At 49.6% G+C, this 5,976-nt stretch overlaps 1 pseudogene; it reads left to right on the forward strand.

Moving 5' to 3' along the window:
• The first annotated feature begins 2,249 nt into the window (after positions 1-2,249).
• Positions 2,250-2,348, forward strand: LOC119965532 (annotated as a pseudogene).
• The last annotated feature ends 3,628 nt before the right edge of the window (positions 2,349-5,976 follow it).

Below are 5,976 nucleotides of genomic sequence, written 5' to 3' on the forward strand. Positions count from 1 at the left end.
CGGCCCTGGGTCACTGTCCGTGTGGAGTTTGCACATTCTCCCATTGTCTGCATGGGTCTCACCCCACAACGAAAAGATATGCAAGGTAGGTGGATTGGCCACGCTAAATTGCTCCTCAATTGGAAACAAAAGTGTATGAATTTATCAATTTTGCATGTTCAACTAAAGTTCCCTATTATAATTAGCATTGGCTCACAATCTATGGCTTGAGTCATATAAGTACTGTACAAGGTACATTTTGGGTATAATTCAGTCAATTGGCTTTAGTGAGTTTTTGATTCATACTCAGCTATCCAGAACATAGAACATAGAAAAATACAGCACAGAACAGGCCCTTCGGCCCACGATGTTGTGCCGAACGTTTGTCTGGGATTAAGAACAAAATAATCTACACCCCATCATTCTACAGTAATCCATGTACCTATCCAACATCCGCTTGAAGGTCCTTAATGTTTCCGACTCAACTACTTCCACAAGCAGTGAATTCCATGCCCCCACTACTCTCTGGGTAAAGAACCTACCTCTGACATCACCCCTTTATCTTCCACCATTCACCTTAAATTTAAGTCCCCTTGTAATGGTTTGTTCCACCCGGGGAAAAAGTCTCTGACACTTTTACAAGTATTCATCTTATAAACACTTATAAAAGTCGCCCCTCATCCTTCTCAGTTCTAATGAGAAAAGGCCGAGCACCCTCAATCTTTCCTCGTAAGACCTACTCTCCATTCCAGGCAACATCCTGGTAAATCCCCTTTGCACCTTTTCCAAAGCTTCCACATCCTTCCTAAAATGAGGCGACCAGAACTGCACACCGTACTCCAAATGTGGCCTTACCAAGATTTTGTACAGTGCATCATCACCTCACGGCTCTTTAAATTCAATCCCTCTGCTAATGAACGCTAGCACACCATATGCCTTCTTCACAGCTCTACCCACTTGAGTGGCAACTTTGAAAGATCTTTGAACATAGACCGCAAGATCTCTCTGCTCCTCCACATTGCCAAGAACCCTACCGTTAACCCTGTATTCCGCATTCATATTTGTCCTTCCAAAATGGACAACCTCACACTTTTCAGGATTAAACTCCATCTGCCACTTCTCAGCCCAGCTCTGCATTCTATCTATGTCTCTTTACAGCCGACAACAGCCCTCCTAACTATCCACAACTCCACCAATCTTCGTATCGTCTGCAAATTTACTGACCCACCCTTCAACTCCCTCATCCAAGTCATTAATGAAAATCACAAACAGCAGAGGACCCAGAACTGATCCCTGCGGTACGCCACTGGTAACTGGGCTCCAGGCTGAATACTTGTCATCCACCACCACTCTCTGACTTCTATCGGTTAGCCATTTCATTATCAAACTGGCCAAATTTCCGACTATCCCATGCCTCCTTAATTTCTGCATAAGCCTACCATGGGGAACCTTATCAAATGCCCTTATTAAAATCCATGTACACCACATCCACTGCTTTACCCTCATCCACGTGCTTGGTCACCTCCTCAAAGAATTCAATAAGACTTGTGAGGCAAGACTTACCCCTCACAAATCCGTGCTGACTATCCCTAATCAAGCAGTGTCTTTCCAGATGTTCAGAAATCCTATCCCTCAGTAGCCTTTCCATTACTTTCCCTACCACCGAAGTAAGACTAACTGGCCTGTAATTCCCAGGGGTATCCCTATTCCCTTTTTGAACAGGGGCACGACATTCGCCACTCTCCAATCCCCTGGTACCACCCCTGTTGACAGTGAGGACGAAATGATCATTGCCAATGGCTCTGCAATTTCATCTCTTGCTTCCCATAGAATCCTTGGATATATCCCGTCAGGCCCGGGGGACTTGTCTATCCTCAAGTTTTTCAAAATGCCCAACACATCTTCCTTCCTAACAAGTATCTCCTCGAGCTTGCCAGTCCGTTTCACACTGTCCTCTCCAACAATATGGCCCCTCTCATTCGTAAATACTGAAGAAAAGTTCTCGTTCAAGACCTCTCCTATCTCTTCTGACTCAATACACAATCTCCTGCTACTGTCCTTGATCAGATCCACCCTCGCTCTAGTCATTCTCATATTTCTCACATATGTGTAAAAGGCCTTGGGGTTTTCCTTGATTCCATCCGCCAAAGATTTTTCATGCCGTCTCTTCGCTCTCCTAATCCCTTTCTTCAGTTCCCTCCTGGCTATCTTGTATCCCTCAAGCGCCCTGTCTGAACCTTGTTTCCTCAGCCTTACATAAGTATCCTTATGTGCTCGCTTCGGTAGCACATATACTAAAATTGGAACGATACAGAGAAGATTAGCATGGGAAGGATGACACGCAAATTCGTGAAGCGTTCCATATTTTACACTTGCAAAACATTTCACCTTCTCAAAAACACACATAAGTATCCTTCTTCCTCTTAACAAGACATTCAACCTCTCTTGTCAACCATGGTTCCCTCACTCGACCATCTCTTCCCTGCCTGACAGGGACATGCATATCAAGGACAGGTAGCATCTGTTCCTTGAACAAGTTCCACATTTCAATTGTGTTCTTCCCTGACAGCCTATGTTCCCAACTAATGCACTTCAGTTCTTGTCTGACAGCATCGAATTTACCCTTTCCCCAATTGTAAACCTTGCCCTGTTGCACGCACCTATCCCTCTCCATTACTAAAGTGAAAGTCACAGAATTGTGGTCACTGGGCTGGATTCTCCCCTACCCGGCGTGACGAAGGGTGCCGGCGTAGGGGAGTGGCGCCAACCACTCAGGGGTCCGTCAGCGGCAGCTGGCTGCTGACGTCACTGCCGGCGCATGCGCGATGCGGGGTTCTCCTCCGCGTCCGCCATGGCGGAGGCCGTGGCGGAGCGGAAGGAGAAAGAGTGCCCCCACGGCACTGCCCCGCGGAGTGAGCGGGGGGCCCCGATCGCGGGCCAGGCCTCCGTGGGGGCACTCCCCCGGGTCCGATCGCTCCCCGCCCCCCCAGGACCCCGGGGGCCCGCTCGCGCCGCTGAGCCCGCCGTTTCAGAGGTGGTTTAAACCTCGGCGGCGGGAGAAGGCCTCCCAGCGGCGGGACTTCGGCCCATCCGGGCCGGAGATTTAAGGTAATTTTTTAAAAAAATGAAATCCCGCCGGCACCAGCTGTTTTCACAGGCTGCCGGCGGGATTTGCACAACGCCGGTTTTTGACCGGCGGGAGAATTACAAAACCTGCGGGAGCGGAAATAACGCCGCTTCCCGCCAATTCTCCGACCCTGCGTGGGGTCGGAGAATTTCGCCCACTATCTCCAAAATGCTCTCCCACTGACAAATCTATCACTTGCCCTGGTGCATTACCAAGTACCAAATCCAATATGGCCTCCCCTCTGGTCGGACAATCTTCATACTGTGTTAGAAAAGCTTCCTGGACACACTGCACAAACACCACCCCATCCAAACTATTTGATCTAAAGAGTTTTCACTCAATATTTGGGAAGTTGAAGTCACCCATGACTACTCTCCTGTGACTTCTGCACCTTTCCAAAATCTGTTTTCCAATATGTTCCTCCACATCTCTGCTGCTAATGGGGGGCCTATAGAAAACTCCCAACAAGGTGACTGCTCCTTTCCTATTTCTGACTTCAACCCATATTACCTCAGTCAGCAGATCCTCCTCGAATTGCCTTTCTGCAGCTGTTATACTGTCTCTATTTAATAATGCAACCCCCCCCCCCTCCCACCTCTTTTACCACCCTCCCTAATCTTATTGAAACATCTATAACCAGGAACCTCCAACAACCATTTCTGCCCCTCTTCTATCCAAGTTTCCGTGATGGCCACCACATCGTAGTCCCAAATACCGATGCATGCCTTAAGTTCACCCACCTTATTCCTGATGCTTCTTACATTGAAGTATACACACTTCAACCCATCTCTGTGCCTGCAAGTAATCTCCTTTGTCAGTGTTACCTTCCCCACTGCCACACTACATGCTTTGACGTCCTGAACATCGGCTACCTTAGTTGCTGGACTACAAATCCGGTTCCCATTCCCCTGCCAAATTAGTTTAAGCCCTCCCGAAGGGGTTTGGTACGTTTCGGCGTGGCCAGTTCGACGTGGCCGATTCGGCGTGGCCAGTTCGGCGTAGCCGATTCGACGGAGGAATTTTTCGGCGGAGAGACGTTTCGGCGTCAAATTAGTTATAGTCGCAAAATGTTTGTGCAGCCCATTTCTTGTATCTTTTCCTTCCAGCCGCCTCAGATATCGTGTTTGTGCACCAAACCGGGTCTCTTAAAGAAAGGCACCAACATTAAACTCTTAAAGAAAGCCGGTGTTACTGAAAGTATTGAAGCAGCTGCCCAGTGATCTACACTGCTGTCTGACTTAACACATTGTGTAAAGTCACAATATCTTCAGTAACACCGGCTGTATAAAGTCAGACCCGGTTTGGTGCTCCGCGGGGGAGCTTATGGACCCCAACTGTCAGTTGTGTCAATTTCAGCGGCCGGCTCACTTTGATCCAGAGAGGGAAGCTGCTCTCTCACTGAAGCAATCAGCGGCCGCTGAAATTGACACTGCCGGCTGCTCTCTCCCTCCAATCAGAAACATTAAAACTTAAAAGTTGGATTGGAGAGAGAGAGCAGCAGGCAGTGTCAATTTCAGCGGCCGCCGATTGCTTCAGTGAGAGAGCAGCTTCCCTCTCCGGATCAAAGTGAGCCGGCCGCTGAAATTGACACTGCCGGCTGCTCTCTCCCTCCAATCAGAAACATTAAAACTTAAAAGTTGGATTGGAGAAAGAGAGCAGCAGGCAGTGTCAATTTCAGCGGCCGCTGATTGCTTCAGTGAGAGAGCAGCTTCCCTCTCCGGCCGCTGAAATTGACACTGTTTTAATTAGATCCACAATGGGGGTTTTAAATTTATTTAAAAATCTATGCTAGCGCTTCCCATTAAGAGTCTACGGGGGTCTGACCTCTCCCCCCGCCCCCAGTAGACTCTCAATGGGAAGCGCTAGCATAGATTTTTAAATAAATTTCCGTCCCTCCGCCGAAAAACTCCTCCGCCGAATCGGCCGCGCCGAAACGTCCCATTCCAATCGGCTACGCCGAACTGGCCCCGCCGAATCGGCCACGCCGAACTGGCCACGCCGAAACGTCCCATCCCCCTCCCGAAGAGTGCTAGAAAATCTCCCTCCCAGGATATTGGTGTCCCTCTGGTTCGGATGCAACCCGTCCTGCTTGTACAGGTCCCACCTTCCCCAGAATGCGCTCCAATTATCCAAATACCTGAAGTCCTCCCTCCTACACCATTCCTGCAGCCACGTGTTCGACTGCACTCTCTTCCTATCCCTAGCCTCGCTATCACGTGACACCGGCAACAAACCAGAGATGATAACTCTGTCTGTCCTGGCTTTTAACTTCCAGCCTAACTCCCTAAACTTGTTTATTACATCCACACCCCTTTTCCTACCTACGTCGTTGGTACCAATGTGCACCACAACTTCTGGCTGCTCGTCCTCCCCCTTAAGGATCCTGAAGACACGATCCGAGACATCCCTGGCCTTGGCACCCGGGAGGCAACATACCTTCCGGGAGTCTTGCTCGCGACCACAGAATCTCCTATCTATTCCCCGAACTATTGAGTCTCCTATCACAATTGCTTTTCTATTCTCCCCCCTTCCCTTTTGAGCCCCCGAGCCAGACTCAGTGCCAGAGACCTGGCCGCTAGGGCCTTCACCCAGTAGGTCATCCCCAAAACAGCATCCGTACACTTGTTTTGAAGGGGAACGGCCACGAGGGCTCCCTGCACTGTACGCCCGTTCGTTTTCTTTCCCCTGACTGTAACCCAGCTACTCTTGTCCTGTACCTTGGGTGTGGCTACCTCCCTGTAATTCTTCTCTATTACCTCCTCTGCCTCCCGGATGATCCACGGTCTCCGAGGAGCTGGAGTTAGGTGCACTTCCCGCAGGTATAGTCAGCGGGGACACCTCACCACCCACATCCTACAGGAGGAGCATGC

The sequence above is a fragment of the Scyliorhinus canicula genome, chromosome 4 (genome assembly GCF_902713615.1).
Source record: "Scyliorhinus canicula chromosome 4, sScyCan1.1, whole genome shotgun sequence".
Taxonomy (NCBI): Eukaryota; Metazoa; Chordata; class Chondrichthyes; order Carcharhiniformes; family Scyliorhinidae; genus Scyliorhinus; species Scyliorhinus canicula.